This window comes from Python bivittatus, unplaced genomic scaffold, assembly GCF_059951505.1.
Source record: "Python bivittatus isolate LINGU-HERP-01145 unplaced genomic scaffold, Pbiv_v1 ctg000590_np1212, whole genome shotgun sequence".
NCBI lineage: Eukaryota > Metazoa > Chordata > Lepidosauria > Squamata > Pythonidae > Python > Python bivittatus.
This window is the reverse complement of record NW_028277086.1, coordinates 28,430,090-28,449,613: the sequence shown is the minus strand read 5'-3', so window position 1 is coordinate 28,449,613 and position 19,524 is coordinate 28,430,090.

The following is a 19,524-nucleotide window of genomic DNA, read 5'->3' as shown; positions in this document are numbered from 1 at the left end:
GACTGGTTTCCCATAGACTACAGAAGGTCTGCAGAGTTTGGGAGGAGCGGTCAATTTCCAATGATGGCAACTCCTGACTTACCATCCCCTCCCCCTCTGCCGCCTTCCAGTTCCTGAACTCTCCCTGTTCTGTGCAGAGGTGAAGCTGCATGACTCAGAGGAACAATGCCTTGGCATGGCAGCTGACAAGAAAGCCTGATGGCAAATGACCAGATGTTTTAAATGCCAAAGAAACCATAGATGGTGATGGTGAGGAGTAGAGCACTGGTTGTGTGCTGTTTCTCTTTACACCCTTCTGTTTGTCAGCTGGAGGGTGCACCGACTGCTTCACTTGGCACTCTGCATTTTGTGGGCGGTGACAGTGGGGGTGACTACTGCTGAGTTTGAAGCTCTGCATTTGTGGAACATCAACAGTGATGTGATTCCAATATTTCAGGAGCAGGAGAGATATCAAACACTACCAAAATGATAAGGGTGATCTAGGAAACAGTTCTTCTACCCATGCTGAGCTTGGCATGAAACTTTCTTAAAACTATGAAATTTCACAGATACAAAGGCCATTGGAATCTGTGGATCAAATAGCTGAAAGTCTGCTGACTGAAAGTAACTTACAGACTTTCATTCAATTCCTTTTCCGTGCTGCTGTCCCAAACAGCCGTGGGAAGAAGGCAGCATTTTTTTGTTATCCCTCTTTGTTCTTGATTCCTAAAGCCTCCAGGATGTTTTCTTGTTCCCAAACATGCTACAGCTTTAAAGGCTAGAACCATAGGCAATTCCCATGAAGGAGGAGTGTCTTCAGTAAAGCCGGAAATCTTAATTTGATAGAAAAGTTTAACCGTGTCTATGGAATCTTATAATTTCTAAAGCAGCTCAGAGAGGATGACCGAAGCAGATTGCTTAGGTTAAACATACATCAGCGGATTCCAACTGCTTTGATTTATTTATTAAAGTCCTATCTTTGGAATAAAAAAAAGTTACTCTTGAAACCTGCAGGGATTTTTTTAAAATACTCTTTCCAGATGTTTTCTTTGTGTTTTTTTCCCATATGAGTTGGATCCAAATGGTTCCAGGGCAATAAACATTTTTAAACATATTATTTTAGAACTGTGCACCAGTGATCATGTTATCCTCCCCTGTCTTGAAATTAATGAAGGATTTGCGCATTTCAAAGCCTCAAGTTCTTTACTCAGAGCAATTTGCAGCAGATGATCTGCTGATGTTTAATGTGCTTTATAATGTGGTTTTAGATGACAAAGGTTTAGCCTACAATTTTATACTCATTCATCTTACAGTAAGCTAAATTCATTGAAGCCACTAGGGCTTACTTCTAAGTAGTTATGCCTCTGGGCAATCCAAAGGCTCACACAACATGTACGTTTTGCTAGATCATACTTAATAAAACTATCCAGGTCTTTGGATTTGACTCCAAAAAGATGCTTAGGATTGTGTAGCAAAGCATCTATCTGCAACTCTTTAAAGCAGCTGCATCTTTCCCCAAAAGATTGCAAAACTGCTTTAAAGAGCTATACATGTCTGTGCATGTGCCAAAGCACCTTTTGGGAAGTGAATCTAAAGTACTGCATATTATTTGTCTTGAGCAAAAGGCCGTCATATCATTCAGACTGAAATGCCATTTTTCAGCTAATGTACCCGTAGTTTAAAAATGGTTATTTAGGTGGCAGTTAGCATATAAGTTTTTCTTTTTCATTTTTTAAAATTCTTTACCTCAGTTTAAAGTGAATTGGGATTTGATATTTTCTGTGATACTCAGAAGTCAGGATACCCCCCCACACTTTTTTTTTTTTTTTTTTTGGAGAAATGTCAGATCTATCCTTCATTCGACAAAGGAACAGATTATTTTTCATGTTAGATGACTGAGTACTGCACATTGAATCAGCATAAATAGCAGCGGCACATAGAACAATCCGTAATTCAAACAATTATCATAGACAAATAGGTCAAAGCAAGTTGGGTTTAATACAGTTAGCAGGTTGGCAAATTTTTTCAGCAACCAATGGCTTTGAATGCCTATTTGGCACCAGTTCGCTTCTTCTTAAGTAATCCTCGAAGTATTTTTTTATTGCTGTTCAAAAGAATTACAATTACCAATCAATGCACAGATTCCTACAGTAAAAGTAATATCATTAATTATGAGAACAGTGTTTGGTTCTAATACAATGAAGTATTCCATTGCCCTGTGAATTTTGTTCTAACACTGTTCTCTTTATTTTAATCAAGTCTTTGTGTACTCTATGCCTTGGATGTGATTAAGTCAGGATATAGAAGGGTGTGTCTGTTTAGTTCCTGCATCTTCAAGAATAACTCCAAAAAGTAAAATGTGTTCTGAATTACAAATTTCCGCTTACCCACCACATCAAGTGTGATATTTAGAACACATACTATTATCCAGGTATTAGTTGTGTTCATATAAGCTTAGTCTCATTTGGTATTTTCTAGGATTTATTTGGGAACCACTATACTTGGGGCTTTTTCTGGCTTGCACATGACCACTCAAAGGACTTGCTCCAGCAAACTCTTTTTTCCTCCCAGTGTCCCCATGACATTGCTTTCACCTTGTCCCCAATCCATTCTTGTCATAGCTTACCATTATCTTTAGTTCTGGTATTAAAGTGGCATTTCCCTCCCCCCCCTTAAGGACCCCAAAATCTGCAGAAGTTTTACTGTGGGAACCATCTGATGTGCTTCACTGAAGGTTTTGTCAGTTGTGTACATGCTGTCCCTCAGGTCCCTGCACACTATCCTTCCAGCTATCCTGCTTTGGGCAGTGGGAGAGTCCTGTTCTTTCAAATGGGGCTCTTCCTCTGATCCCCACCTCAGATAGCTGGATCAGCCAGAATAGCAGATGATCAGAAGTGCCTGGGAAAGAGCTTCATGGGGAAACAGAAGAGAATGAACTATTTCTCTCTCCCCCCCACCCCCAGGCCATTCATGGTGGAACCCTCCATCCTTCACTACACATACCGGCGGCTGTGTGGGCTGCTTTTGAACATGGCTTTGCTGCTCTTTCAGAAGAGCACTAAAAGACCAGAGTTCTCTTTTGCCAGAGCAGTGAACCATCATTCAGAAGCAACTCAGAGGGCAGCTGACAAGTGATAGAGTTCCACGGAGAAGCAGTGGAAAGAGATCCAGCCCCTGAATGTGTGAATTGTTATTTGGGCTACCAGATATCCAAGGCAATCCAAGTCTCTGACCTGAGGATGGGCTTAGAGTCTTATCAGATAAAGAGTCTCCGGTGTCCCTGTTGATCTTCAGGCTGGAGAGGGAGCAGATGGGGTGGGGGGACTCTGATAGATGTCTAGCCATCTGTCAAAACCATCATCAAACACAGCAGGGATGTTATTGGAGGTATTAAGAAAGGGAAGGGGCAGTCTTTGTTGTGCAGGAAACGAGAACACTGTCCTGTGGCTGCAACCCAAAACAGGGAATTGGGAAAGCAACAGAAATAGCATAAATCTTTGTCTGTTTAATTTTTTTCTTGGCTCACAGAGCATTTTAACTGATAGATGCTCAGTTAAACCCTCAGTTTTATTTCAACACGTTGATCAATATCTGTCTATCTCCCGCCTCTGTGAATGAAATGCTGTTTCCTCCAGAACGTCATTTTCTGAAAATTGTAAGAATAATCTGCCATGACTAGAGAAACTGAAAAGAGAGCCTATGATGTTTATTTAGAAAAATACAGTACCAGAGTCTAAACAGTTTTTACTTGTTGTTAAGTCCTCTTCAACAATATACAGTGGTACCTCGGGATACGAACTTAATCCGTTCCGTGACTCTGGGCGTATCCCGAGTTGGTCGTAACCCGAAGGAAATTTCCCCATAGGGTTCAATGTAAATCCGGTTAATCCGTTCCGCCCTCTGAATTTGGTCGCACCCCGAGGCAAATTTCCCCATAGGGTTCAATGTAAATCCGGTTAATCCGTTCCGCCCTCCGCCCGAATTTGGTCGCAACCCGAGGCAATTTCCCATAAGGTTCAATGTAATTACCGTTAATCCGTTCTGGAAAGCAGCCGGGCGCGGCGTGGTGCGGCGCGAAAACGGCCCGGCCCGGCGCGGCGCGAAAACGGCCTGGCCCGGCGCGGCGCGAAAACAGCCCCGCGCGGCGCGAAAACGGCCGCGGACCACGCGGCAGGGCCGGAAAAACAGCCGCGGACCACGTGGCACGGGCGGAAAAATGGCCGTGGACCACGTGGCACGGGCAGAAAATGGCCGCGGACCACGTGGCACGGGCGGAAAATGGCTCGTACCCCGAGGCGGAGTTCGCAAACCGAGGTAAAATTTTGGGGCCAGAGCTGGTCGTAACCCGAAAAATTCGCAAGCAGAGGCGTTCGTATCCCGAGGTATCACTGTATTCAGATGCATAGAAAGGGAATGGGGAGATTTTCTCCTTCCAGATTGTAGCAGTTCAGATTTCAGTAGAGAGTCAATATTTCTGACAGATTCCTCATATAAAAACTAAGCCTTCTTGTATGACAGACACTTTGAACTACGTATATTCTCTTCTATTGATACAGAAAGCTAGTATGGCACAGTAAATGTTTATTCTCAGCTAATTTACTGATTTGCTAATTTTCCATGCAGGGTTTGTGTATTACAGTGCCAAAAATTTAAAATGTATATTCCACAGAGAGCCACAATGCTTTCTTAACTTTTAATCAGAGTTTTATTTACACCAACAGGAATTACAACCCTTGTGCTTCTTAAACAGTTACTTTAGTATAACCCTCCCCCGTCACATACTGTTTAGGTAGGTTGGACTACAGTGCCTATCACCCCAAACCATGCTACTTTTTTTTACATTGAATATCTTTATCCCAAACAGAGATGTAGCCTATAGACCAGGGTTTATCAACCTTGGCAAGTTTAAGATGGGTGGACTTCAACTCCCAGAATTTCCCAAACTCCCATCCCACAGTTCCAATCTGAATCCAGAGCTTCCATCAGTATTGTTGTTTTTAAAATGTTAATTATATTAAGTGCATTGCAACTCTTCTTTAAGTTTAAGTGTATTGCAATACGTGGTTATGTGCAATAATATAAATTTAGCAGCAAATTTGAGCAAATTCAAAGATAGCTGGGTTAACGGTGTTAAGTAATTATTTGTTTTATTAAACCAACCATGGTTTATTAAATTAGTCACAGTTCACTTGATTTGTAAATGGAATTGCATTATTCCATTTAGCATTTTCAAAGTAGAACGAACTGGTCCACACAACTTATTATGGCCTTCTTAAGAGGGAAAGGCAGAAATAGCTGCAAAATGAGGCATTCTCTGATACTCCCTTTTTTCCTTTCTCCTTCTTCTTGTAACTTACCATGGGCATGAAGGATGTGCATGTGAGATGGGAAATACAAAGGAGAAGAGAGAAATTCAACCTTCTCTCATCTCATGAGAGAAGTGGCTCCTATCACTGCTGAATCATCTGTTTTCCCATCAAAATATAAACATGCACATCAATATGGAAAGATCCACCAACTACTTCAAAGGTGGTTCAGATATCAGTTGCAGAAATGGCAGCAAGGCTGGTGTCATTTGCCATCTGTGGCAGCATCTTTAGGAAGTTAGGGTTAATTTGTTCTGCAAGTGTGCCAGATGTTTGGGTTCACACAATGCACTAACCCCAAATCAATCCACATTATTGGCTTAGTGGAATGTGTGATTCAGACTCCCCCCCCCCCCCCCAATATTTGTCCTTATTGCCTCGCTGATGAGTCTGTCCCTGAAAAGAGCAGACCTCTGGGTGGAAGATGCACACTCCTTAAGCAACAGCAGGTGAACATGCCCAATGCTTTCCAGTTTCAAAGGAATGAATGGAAAGATAAAGTGGGCAGGCTATGAAGAGAGATGACCTTTCTACCATACACTAGGGCAGGTAGGAGGCTAGCACCCTTTTTGACACATTTTGTATGAGTTTCAATGGGATATTTGATACAAAGACAGCATGGTTTTTATCATATTTACAGAAAGCATTGCATTATGTTCAAGACAATCCTAACTGCATACTTTCTTAGTGTACAGAAAAGCAACATCTTGGAGAAGTGGCCCCTTGATCACAGAAGTTGATGAAAAAGATAATTTGGATGGAAAGCATATTATACTGCAGGCAAGAGCATTCTCAGAGAGCAGCCATGGGGGCAAGAAGAGCAGTATTAGTATAAGCCAGTCCTAGCATATTCCAAGGCTTTCTATCAAATTTATGAAAGACTGATCAGCAACTGTTAATATTCAGAACCTTCTTGAGTAATGGATAAATACTCTGAAGAGTAGAAGTAGCTACAGCTTTGTGGCAGAGCATGAATTTTACATGCAGAAATTCCAAAATTCAAAGCAATGCATTCCTGGTAATTCTGGGCAATTACTGCCAGCTATTGTGGAGACAAAACCAAGTGAGATGGAGGAAGAATGTGTCTTCATATACTCATAGTCTCCCCATCACTTCATCAAACTAGTCAATAGAAATTGAGGAGCAATTCCCCACCCACAGAGGCCGCTATTTCAGACAGTAGATGCTGGGTACAAGGACAAAAGGCAAGATCCTGGAGGACATAAGCTTATTTCCCCACCCCACCCCCACCCCTCCAAGTCTACCCTATGACTTCAGGAATTGAGGAAGGTTCAAAGTTTGGCAGAAAAAATGCTGGGGAACTCAATTAGCTATTTAGCTATGGCAGCAAATTTGGGGGTTGTACCTCCCATAATATTCTAAAGAACTCAAGTGTAAACTTGACTTTGCCTACAAATGTGGGTAACCCGGTTATTAGCAATTACAGATTAAACAAAAAAGAAGATATAAAGACTTAATCTAAGGTTCTGACCAATATTAGGCAAAAGAGTAGGTAATTATGTTTCTGGAATTGGGTAAAGATCTTCTTCTGCTACTACTACTACTAATAAAAAAATACAATTATAGTCACTATTTTATCAAATAAAAGTTCAGTTTCTGCATGGGTCTTTGGGAATTCTTCATGCCCATAACTAGACACAGAGTTAATAGGAAATCTCACTCCTTGATTTAAATATTTATTCTAGCATTAACAGACCCCAAATCCTGTGTCAGTTAAAATTAGACAGATTTATTTATACATATATCCCACCCTGTATATAATTTGGACATTTTCACAAAAAAGGCAGACTTTGTTTACTAGAACACAGAAGTGTTGACGCAGTTCCTTTGTTATATTATTCTTATGGGAAGGTCTTCAGTTTGCAACAGGAATAGAACTTACTGGTTCTGTTAAAATACTAATAGATGCTTGTTTGATATACTAGCCAAAGAATGCTGCCAAACCTAATAAATCACTCATCCAAACACTGATTTCCTTCAGTAGTTTCTTTGTACATTATGACTCAAACTTGTTTCCATTCATTCTCTCTCTTTCTCTCTCCACTGCAAATTAGGTTATCTTTTGGTGGCTCGCATTTTCAGTTGCAAAATAATATCAATATTAGCTGCATCCAGGAAAAGAAAAGCTGCCAAACTAAATGTGAGAAGAAATGTCTCATTTCATGAAAGTGTACTTTAAAAAATCTGCAACTGCCTGCTAGTAAATCTGTCTTTGAATGTTGGTGTGTAGTTTGGTAAGACTGGGATCATGACAAGTAGGAAGTGGGAGTTTAATCCTTTCCCTCCCAAAAAATCCCTTTCTGCTGGTCTTTGCACAGGGATGTTTAACACAGCCAAAGTCATACTTAGGCCCTTAGCCCTAATTAAACATGGCAAAACCCTGAGTTGTAGAATACACTAACCCATTTTAGACTAAGCACTTCCCAAAAGAAAGATGATCTCAGTAAAAACATACTACACAAACATTACATATTTCCATCTTCCAGTAAGAAAAAGATGCAAGAATTAGTGGGAAAACACAGGAGTCTTCCAGACAGAGGAAAATCTCAATGTCCCCCCTCCCCAAATTTCATTAATGAGGCAAGATGACTACAGTGCACAAGTTCATGTGAAATCATCCCAGAATTGAGGAATCCTATTTTAAATCCCCTCCCCCTTTTGAAAAAATATTGCCTGTTTTCTGTCTTTGATTTTTTAAAAATGGCACATCAGGGAGAGTCCGCTCCTTGCTGTTTAATTTACAGTTTAAAAACTAAAACAAAATAGAAACGTTTTCAAATGGCGTCTTTCTGTTGCATCCAAAGGACTCTTCTGCCAACTCGTTACTCTTTTATTTTATTATTTATTTTGTATTTTGAAGGATATAGCAGATGTTAGTATAGGGCTAAGCAATCTTTTTAAAGAAAGTTGATTTTTTGAATGCGTGGAAATCATAATGGCAAAGCCAATCCTAATTTCTCAGAAGGCAAACTGCCAGATTCCCTGTAGCTTTCCTGTTTTTAAGAAAGTTTACCTTTGCCTTTTTTATTTAGCAGATTTTCAGACAAAGCCCTCAGTTGCACCCGCTGCCATATTTTATCTTCTAATGCAACTTTATGAACTGAAGATAAAATAAAATGATTTTGGGGGATACCGAAGAGATTATATGCAGGGTGGGGTGTGTGTGCAGGGGAGGTTAAAAATAGTCAAGAAGAATGCTGTGGGATCAGAACCACCATCTTGACTTTTTCAACACCCTTTCTCCATGGATGTCTGTAGTTATATCCATTTTCTAATGCATTGCGGATGAACTGGGGTTTAAATGGAGATATAAATTGATTTATTTAATTAATAAATATTGATTTATTTAATTATGATTTATTTATTGACTTTATGTATTATTAAATTAATTGATTTTATGATTGTTCGCTGCCCAGAGTCACTTGTTGGTGATGGACAGCCATATAAATTGAATGAATGAATGAACGAACGAATGAATAAAAAGAAAATCAGGCACTGATTTACCAGATTGGTGGAGATACTATTCCAGGGGGAGAGAGAAGGCATGATCATACAAACACTAAATAGAACAAATGGATCTGATAATAGATAAGCCTATAGTAATGGGGGACTATTCTTGCACAGGATGGTAATGATACACCCATTATAGGTAATGGCAAAGGAAGGATTAGAAGCTATATGCCCTCTTCCTGTCTATTCTGCTGGTCATGGCTTCCTCAGAAACATTAATCTGAAAAAGCAGAGGAAGATCCAGGTAAGGCAGAAGACAAACCTAATTTCAAGGAGCCACATCTTAACACCAAGTTGTGGCAGAACCAAGTGCTTTCATTCCTGACTCTAGATTGACCCAGATCCCCGAAACCTAACCATCCTACCTGTGAGATGTTGCTGCTGCATTGAAAATCAGAGGAGTGAGCTGAAGAATGCTATGTTGCTTTGAATAGCACCTTGAAATAAAAGTCTGCTTAGGCTATTGCACCTTGGTAGGCCAGTGTAATCAGGGCTGAGTCATGCCAACGGTATTGAGTAGAGGATGGGCCCTTCTACAATAAAAGCTTCTGAGGCCAATAAGGTGCTGTAGCACTTTCTCTGTCAGCTTAGCCTTGTGCTGCTGTGCCTTGTCCAACTATCTGCAAATCCCATCCTCTGCATAGACTTGATAACCTCTTGTTATCTCATCCCTCTTAACCTTGAGTGTTGCTATAGAACTTTGTATATCTGGAATGCTGAACAGGACTGCGACCTCGCTTAACAATTTCTCCATGGTGCTTCTTGTAACGCTGACCTCAGACTGTTCAACATCTACTGTAAACCATCATTTGTCAAACTACTGTAATCAGTCAGCTGTAGAGAGATAAAATTAAAATAAGAAGCTTGAAAATAGTGAAAGCAAAGTTGTTCCACAAGCAAGGAAAAAACACACTCATACATACAGAAGAGAAAGATAATAGATACAACAGAAGCCAGATATGTGAATGGGAAAGAGATGACCTTGTCTTGCCTTTGTGGCAGAAAGGAATGGGTGGCTGCCAAAACACCAAACTCTTATATCTATTTTTTTTTTTAATACTTAGGAAAATGTGCATTACTTTTGCTGTTGTTCCAGGAAAGGAAGTCAGGCTAAGTGGTTTTTTGTCCTCACACTTGACACGTAACCATCATATTCATAGTGGATTTTTTCATTAATATCCAGTAACTATAGCTTTGGGCTGAGAAAGCACTTAGAGAAAGCAAGGATATTTGTCTTGGATTGGGGCCAATGCCATTTCATAGGTTTTACAATATTGAGACAGACCTCACTTGAAACAGCTGTTTTCCTGGGTATCCTCATTATGGCACAGGAGTAGTTTTTAGGAGTGGTGTAACATCCTTTAATCTTATCCTCATTTAAGGTTTTTAATGCAGAATGGATTCTATATTATTCTATGGATAATTTGTTTTTAAATGAGATAAAAACAATGGTATTGTCAAAATTAGTTGTGCATCACTTCTAAACTATGCAGTTTTTCATGTCTTATCTGTCAGGGGACCAAAATTAAACTAGATACTTCAGTGACATATTATCTTATTGCTTCACTTTATTGTACATGCACAATGATTGACTGATTGCTTGATTAAGTACCATTAAGTTTTTGACAACTCTCGGCGACATAGAGAGATTTTGTCCATGATGATCTGTCCCTAACCTGGTCCTTCAGCTCTTCCAATGGTGTATCCATTGCTACTGTAACTGAGTCCCTCCACCTTGCTGCTGGTTGTCCTCTTCTACTTCCTCCCACCTTTGCCAGCATTATAGTCTTTTTCAAAGAGCTAGGTCTTCATACTGTGAAGTGTCCAAAATATTATAATTTGATCCTGGTCATTTGTACCTCAAGTGAGCACTTTGGATTTGTTCTACAATGCATTTGTTTGTTTTCTTGGCCAAGAAAACAAAATGCTTAGTGTCCTGATCAAAATTAATGCACAGAGGAGAAAGTAGGTCTAATCCTTCCCCCACTTTGCATGGAAAAAATTGACCCCCCCCCCCACTCCCTGTCTGCACTGGGCTATCCAAAAAAAATCAAGGTGGTGAACACAATGTGTGATTGAAGCCCTATCTTTTTTTACATGTGTCACATAAAAAGGATCAGGGTTTTGACTTCATGATTATTCCTGCCATCATAACTTTTTTGATTCCCCTGGACCTTCCTGGTCTGCATCCACATGGCATGTAAAAGCACTAACGCGCACACATGCAGACACAATTAGTGACAAAATTCCTGTTTATTTCTGGGGTTAGTTAGTTCCTGTTTCTAAAAATATTTATTCAAAAATAAAGGATGTTATTTTGATTGATATAACACTATTCTGAGCTTACTTCTGATTTTTGTTCAAGCCAGCTAAAGGAGATTCAGATGGAAAATAAAGAGCCAGTAAAAAAAAGCACTCAATGTTTATTAGTAAATGTATCTTTTTGTGCTGCTTTCCACCAATTTATTGGGAAGACAAATTCACCAGCCTTTAATTTTCCCCTTTCCTTATAAAATACCTTGGTGGTACACTGAAGCTGAAGTTCATTAGAAGATTTGCTCAATAGAAGATTTAGCACATTTGATTAAACAACAACCAAATGTTTTAGCTAACTATTCCCAACACAATCCTGTCAATTCCACTCCCATTTTTCCTGAATTCCCAGCTAGGTGGCAGCTCTTAACTGGTGCTGGCTGCTTTTAGAAAGTTAAATAGGATCAGTTCTGGTTCAGATGTGAACGGGCTTTCATCAGGAAATCCCAGGCTAAGTAATAAGTAAAAAACTGTCCCAGAAAATGGCAAGGACAAGTTATTTGTATATTGTTGCCAAAACAACCACATGGATGTGTCTAGGAAGTCAACAGAAGTGGAACTCGACTTGCAGATTTTTGCTTCCCATCTTCCTTTGATGACATTTACTTGTAAAATCTCATTTATGAACTAGTGTTGAACAATGAAACCATATATGAAAATACATTTTCTAGTCTCTAAAGGCCCATGAGAATCATTGTTTTCCTTTTATCTTCTAGTGCTTCATGTTTTGCCCTAGATCTCTTGCAGTAGTCAGATGCTAATAATTCATTCAGCTTTCTTGCCATCCTCTTTTCCTATTTTAGTACCCCTTTAATATCAGCAATGTCCACAGGGGAAGACAACTATCAAGATGATAGTTGCAGCAGGCTTCTGTTGTACTACTATAACTGTCATCTTGACTTTTTTGACTCCCCCCACCCCTACAGAACCCTTTGTTTAATATTCTCCTTTGTTATTCCAGGGTCCAGCTGCCTCCTGAGCTGGTTTTCTGCTTCTGATGTTTTGAGCAAATATTAGGAATGTTGCATGTTAGAATCCAGTGCTTTGCATACTGTAGTTCCTTCAGTTAAAATACTTACAAAGCTGCAGCCGGACATCCTTGGCTAATTTTAATGAAGATCTGACTCAGTATAAGATCAATTTGTGTGATGGGACAAGATAAAAACTGAAAATTAGTAAGATGTGTATGTATGGCTCCTCTGCATATATATGACTAAGTCTAATATCATGCAAACCATCTTTCTATTCTCCCCTTACTGCTTTCCAACATACCTCTACAATAGGTTTAGGAAGTGCACACAGGTTGAAAAGCAGAGGGGGAATCTACGGTATAGCAGATGGACCCCACTGAATGTATCTCATGAACACTGATCTCCACTGTCTGATACAGTTGCATTCCACTAGACACACATGCAAGCACAGACGTGATATGTACTAGCATATCAGGTGTGCAATATATTCCTATTGCAGGGATTGAATATATAATCCCAACTGCAAACTTCCTGAACGATCACTGGCAGCACCAGAAAATTCTAATACTTCCGGTGGAGAATCTTAAAAAATAATTAAATCTAAGCCTCATTAAGAATATGCAGATCCTCAATACTTTTTATTGTAATGCTTCTCAACCTTGGAGACTTGAAGATGTGTGGACTTCAACTCCCAGAATTCCCCAGCCAGCATGCTTGAAGTCCACACGTCTTCAGGCCAGTACTTTCTAAAGTACTTTCTCAGTACTTTCTATTGCAGTGTTTCTCAACCTTGGTGACTTGAAGATGTGTGGACTTCAACTCCCAGAATTCCCCAGCCAGCATGCTTGAAGTCCACACGTCTTCAGGCCAGTACTTTCTAAAGTACTTTCTCAGTACTTTCTATTGCAGTGTTTCTCAACCTTGGTGACTTGAAGATGTGTGGACTTCAACTCCCAGAATTCCCCAGCCAGCACGCTGGCTGGGGAATTCTGGGAGTTGAAGTCCACACATCTTCAAGTCACCCAGGTTGAGAAGCATTGTTCTACTGGAACTCTCAGGCTAAATTCTCTTTCCTTTGCTGAGTCATTCTTCCTGATACCTAATTCAGTGGTATGACTGGAGCTATTTAGGGCAAAAGAGAAACAACAGGAAAATATGGGCATGGTCAAAGGAATCCTGAATATTGCAAAAGTATGCTGACTATTTCATCCAAATGTACTAACATCTCCCAAAAGTGCTCAATGAAAGCCGGACATGTGACTAGCACAAAATGTTGATTGTTGAATAGAAAATTAACCTGGAAACAATAAAGAAGAAGGGAGGTTGAGAAACCTTGCCTTAATGTTTGTAAAATCCTTGGGAGGGCATTGTAGTTTGTAACTCCCCCCATCAGGTGGTGAGGATATTGATCCAATAATTAGAAAAATGGAAATGGCTTTAGCTCTGCATTCTCTCTGATTGGTTAAGCTCCAAAATGCATTCAAATAAATGGTGTCTCCATGTACAAGTCATAGTATCTTCAGACAATTGTTGCGGTTTCCCTTTCAGTGACATGACGGAGCTGAATCTCTAAGGGGCAGCATCCACCACAGGCGATAGACATTAGCCATTGTTATTATTTATTCATGAAATTCCACTCGGTAGAAATGCAGCAAAAAATATTTTTTCAATGCACATTCTTCTGCTTTTACACATTCAGTGTTTCTCTTTTCCAGAAGACTGACAATACCATATATCATAAATTCAGTTGCATCTTCACATTTTAGGAAAGCATTTATCTTAGCAGCAAGACCTGCTCAAGAACTGCTAACTGGGTAAGGGGAGAGGGGAGAGAATACAGCATACAGGTGAAACTCGAAAAATTAGAATATCGTGCAAATGTTCATTTATGTCAGTACGGCAACTCAAAAGGTGAAACCAATATATGAGATAGACACATTACATGCAAAGCGAGATATGTCAAGTCTTACTTTGGTATAATTGTGATGATTATGGCGTACAGCTTATGAAAACCCCAAATTCACAATCTCAGAAAATTAGAATAGTGTGAAAAGGTTCAATATTCTAGGCTCAAAGTGTCCCACTGTAATCAGCTAATAAATCCGTAACACTTGCAAAGGGTTCCTGAGCCTTTAAATGGTCTCTCAGGCTGGTTCAGTAGGAATCACAAGCATGGGAAAGACTGCTGACCTGACAGTTGTGCAGAAAACCATCATTGACACCCTCCATAAGGAGGGAAAGCCCCAAAAGGTAATTGCAAAAGAAGTTGGATGCTCCCAAAGTGCTGTATCAAAGCACATCAATAGAAGGTTATGTGGAAGGGAAAAGTGTGGTAGAAAAAGGTGCACAAGCAGCAGGGATGACCGCAGCCTGGAGAGGATTGTTAGGAAAAGGCCATTCAAAAGTGTTGGGGACTTTCACAAGGAGTGGACTGAGGCTGGAGTTAGTGCATCAAGAGCCACCACACACAGACGGATCCTGGACATGGGCTTCAAATGTCGTATTCCTCTTGTCAAGCCGCTCCTGAACAACAAACAACGTCAGAAGCATCTTACCTGGGCTACATAAAAAAAGAACTGGTCTGTTGCCCAGTGGTCCAAAGTCCTCTTTTCTGATGAGAGCAACTTTTGCATCTCATTTGGGAACCAAGGACCCAGAGTCTGGAGGAAGAATGGAGAGGCACACAATGCACGATGCTTGAAGTCCAGTGTGAAGTTTCCAGAGTCTGTGTTGATTTGGGGAGCCATGTCATCTGCTGCTGTTGGTCCACTGTGCTTCATTAAGTCCAGGGTCAACGCAGCCGTCTACCAGGAGATTTTGGAGCACTTCATGCTTCCTTCTGCAGACAAGCTTTATGGGGATGCTGACTTCATTTTCCAGCAGGACGTGGCACCTGCCCACACTGCCAAAAGTACCAAAACCTGGTTCAATGACCATGGGATTACTGTGCTTGATTGGCCAGCAAACTCGCCTGACCTGAACCCCATAGAGAATCTATGGGGCATTGCCAAGAGAAAGATGAGGGACATGAGACCAAACAATGCAGCGGAGCTGAAGGCCGCTATTGAAGCATCCTGGTCTTCCATAACACGTCAGCAGTGCCACAGGCTGATAGCATCCATGCCACGCCGCATTGTGGCAGTCATTGCTGCAAAAGGGGCCCAAACCAAGTACTGAGTACATATGCATGCTTATACTTTGCAGAGGTCCAATATTGTTCTATTTCCAATCCTTGTATTATTGATGTCATGTAATATTCTAATTTTCTGAGATTGTGAATTTGGGGTTTTCATAAGCTATATGCCATAATCATCACAATTATACCAAAGTAAGGCTTGACATATCTCGCTTTGCATGTAATGCGTCTATCTCATATATTGGTTTCACCTTTTGAGTTGCCGTACTGACATAAATGAACATTTGCATGATATTCTAATTTTTCGAGTTTCACCTGTACATCATTATATTGTCATAAAAAAAAAAGTCTGCAACACTGCTGTTTATATTTTCCTTAAGGTTTTTCTTACATCTTTATTTCCTTTTCTGCTTCTTTATTTTTCAAAATGTTATGTGGATTTCAGTTGGATCCACCAGATGTCAGGATTACTCAATATCAAAAGCTGATCAAATACTAGAGCATCTACAGAGAATGCCTCTGTATATGGTGACCATATTTTCTTGAAAAAATAAAGGACAAACCTGAAAAAGGGGCACATCTAAAAGAGGTTCATAAAGATAAAAAAAGTAATCCTTCATGTTTATATCTTTGCTTTACAAAGGAAAGTTCAAGAGCAAAACCAAGAAAAACATTATAAAAATGCATATTCTAATAAAAATATCTAAAATCAAACAATATATGTAATTTTATTTTAAACAGACAATTCAATTTGCATATTTTTCACATGAATGTGAAAGACTGGGCATTAAGTGGTACCATTTGTATGGTAAAAGTTAAATGACCAAAATAAAGGACAAAAGTGAGTTTTTGAAAAACAAATCTAAAGGACAGCTTTCTAAAATAAAGGATTGTCCTTTATAATAAAGGACATACGGTGACTTTAAGAATATATGATTTTACAAAGGAGTAAATATTTCTAGAGAAATTAGGGAATCGGGACATGTTTGGTTTTGAACCATGCTAAGCATAAGCTTTTATGGAAATCGTAAAAGCACCAATGCAATTATGAGAAGTAGAAGATCCCTAAAAAAATGTTGCCATCCTAGACTTAACATATTTGCTCAGAATAGATCCCACCAAATTCAGACAGTCTCTGAATTAATATAAGGGTGCACAGAACTACACCTTTAAACACTGCTAAGATTCTAGTAGCACAGGTCCTGGCAACAGGAGCTATGAAGGAGACATTATCCAGTGGAAGATATGTTAAAAAGTGGAAAAATAGGAATGATGAAATAAGCATGTTAACTACTGAAGACCACTGGAAGATCTTCAGACAGTCACTATCTTTTCACCAACACGAGACTTGGAAAGAGAGCCAGTGCAAGAGGAGAAGCAGTTTACTCTAGAGAAGGGGTGAGCAGGCTTTTGATGGCCAAGGGCTACACTTTTCAGGAGAAGCAAGGAGGCTGCAGAGTGTTGTGAGACCACTTCAAACCTGTGAGCAAAGTTGGTTTTGAGAAAGAAATGGCAAGATATTTTTTTTTAAAACAACTGATTTCTGAAAACTGGCACTCCTGTTTTCTGTTACTGAGATGGGGAACAAATAAAAACAATATTGTTATTCATGCCCTCCCTCGATGGCTGAAACAGTACTGCCAATTTTCAGGAATCATAGCTCTGAGGGCAACAAAGAAAGGGACTTGGCATGGAGCTGCTGGTGACTCACTCCTGTTATAGAGAAAATGTATCTTCCCATATTCTTGGAAGGTCATTCTGCAGTGTTTGAATATGGAAAGGTGACATATGGGTGTATCTCTCAAGGAGTAGAGTAATGTACTTACAGAGCAATTCTGCTGGTTGAAACAAGTGAAATTTGCCCCAGAGTGCTCATCCCTGCAAGAAAGGAGGGAAAAGCATGTGACTTTTCCCATTCTCCTTCTTTATAACTATTTATTTTTATCTGTAGGAAAGAAATTATCAATATCACCTCTGCAATTGGCATACTTCTCTCTCTCCATTCCCAGGGCATATTAAGTATATTTCAAGCATGTCTTGAAGATGTCCCTTAAGTCAGTGAGGTAGAGATTTTCAAAGGACTTCACAATCACCCCTCTCTGTCCTCTTCAGTTAGGACTACCACATTACAGCTGAAATGATAGTCTGAGCCTATAACAAAATTGTCTCCATTTAATGATGTCATACTTACATACAAGAGAGAAGCAATCTTAGCAATAGTCTATGTCACCTATTTCTTTTTCTTATAAAGGGAACAAAATAAAATCATTTACTATGCTTTAATGATTTCCCACCCCAGAGTAATTTGATAAAATTGTTCTACAGCTATATTTAATTTGTGGGTTTCCAATTGACTGTTCTTGCCATAAGATGTGATATTAAGTACTTCTTAGTGGACCACTTGATATTTTCTAGGATTAAGTACAGTGATTGCAGTTTTCCAGGCTACTTTGCATGTAAATGATAGAATGATATCCCTTATTAGCCCTAGAGTGCCATCATTCAGGAAATAAGATCACCTAACTAACTAGAAACAGATAGTTGAAGAACTTGGTAGCAAATCCTAGGTTAAAAAACCATAACAATACATGGTAACAATATTCTTTGGGACTAATGATGTATCTGATCTTTTATGCTTTTCCTTAGAACTATAGATTGGAGGGGGTCCTGTCTGCCAGCCCTGTGCTTACCATAAATGTGCAGTCTCCTTTAAGCTGAGCTCAACTTCTGATGATTTCTTGGGCACATCCATGTAGTTTTCTTAGCAGCAATACCAGCGTATTTTGCCATTGCCTTTTTCCAGGATTTGTTTGGACTTTCCAGTCTACCTACAGCTGTGGTACAGGATTCTCTGGTGATCTCCCATCCATATACCAATCAGGCCCAGCCCTGCATAGATTCTAACTCTAGCAAAGTTGGACAGGTAAGAATTGGACATCCCAACAGATGGCTGTACCACCTTTAATTGAATGCCCCCCATGCGGTAGAAACCTCACTGGATTCATTGTCCATCCATTATCAGTAATTTTATCAAAATATATTTAAACTCATTAGATTTTTATAGTAATCTATTCTCTGTGTCCATCTCATGGTCTAAAGATCACATATAGCTTTTTTAGACCTTGAATGTAATCAATATGGTAGCAGTATTCTAGCATTCCTAGCATTCCATCTAGTATTCCTCTAGCAGTATTCCCATACTTAATTAGCACCTCTGTCATCACTAAATTCTGCAACAAATCATCTTTTACTGGGCAGAATGGGGGAGCACCATTCTGGGGGGAAGAGAGCATGCAACAGTTCTACTTCAGTGTTCCTTTCATTCCCTAGTAAATATTGCTAAATTGGCAAAATGAAAGACAGCACTGATCAAACAAAGGACACCTTAGTCCAAGAATAGGGAATCTTCTTGCATTCAGTAGCCAGTGACTTGGGAGAAATGCATGCCTGTGGGCATGACCTGAATTGGCAATGGACAAAGTCAGGACAGACAGCAGGTACAACTAGACCAGCATCTACCTCAACACCTCCCAACTCACACATCTAAAGAAACATTCCTTGCTTTGCTGCAACACACCCGCTCACCCACACACTCACCCACATGGAAGCAGTAATAGAGCCTTTTTATTTGCTTCAAAGTTGTAATCATACTATTGTTTTATGTCTTTCTATCCATCAGTCAATAATGTAAATTCCTCACTGTTACCTTCAACATTTTTCGCCTTTAATGCAGGAGTTAGGCCAGTAAAATATGAGCAATTTCACTGCTGAATCAGACAATTCTTCAGATCATTTGGAGACATCAGACATAATAACACAGCATGCAGTTGTGATGTCTTCTATCTTGTCAGATCTGACAAGGGCAGGAACTGAAATTACAGCCCTACATTTAGGCAAGTCCGAAAGTTGTAATGGGGTGGAGACACTGGGAGGTAATGCAGCAAAACAAAATGTAACACTCTCTCTCCCACTTATGTGAGTGGAGAAAAAATGTAATTAATTATCCAGAGAGAATATTGTCTTACGTATGCTTGTGGGGCTAAGTACAAAGAAAACAGGACGATGAGAATGCATTCAGTGGAAGAAACGTGTACAAGCAGAAATGGAAACTGAAGTGATAAGGGATTGCTTGAATTTTGTAATATCTCAGTTGAACAAATGACATTTTAGTTCTGTTTTGGAAAATATTTATGAGAAACTTTGTTCACAAGCATATGGGATCAGGGGG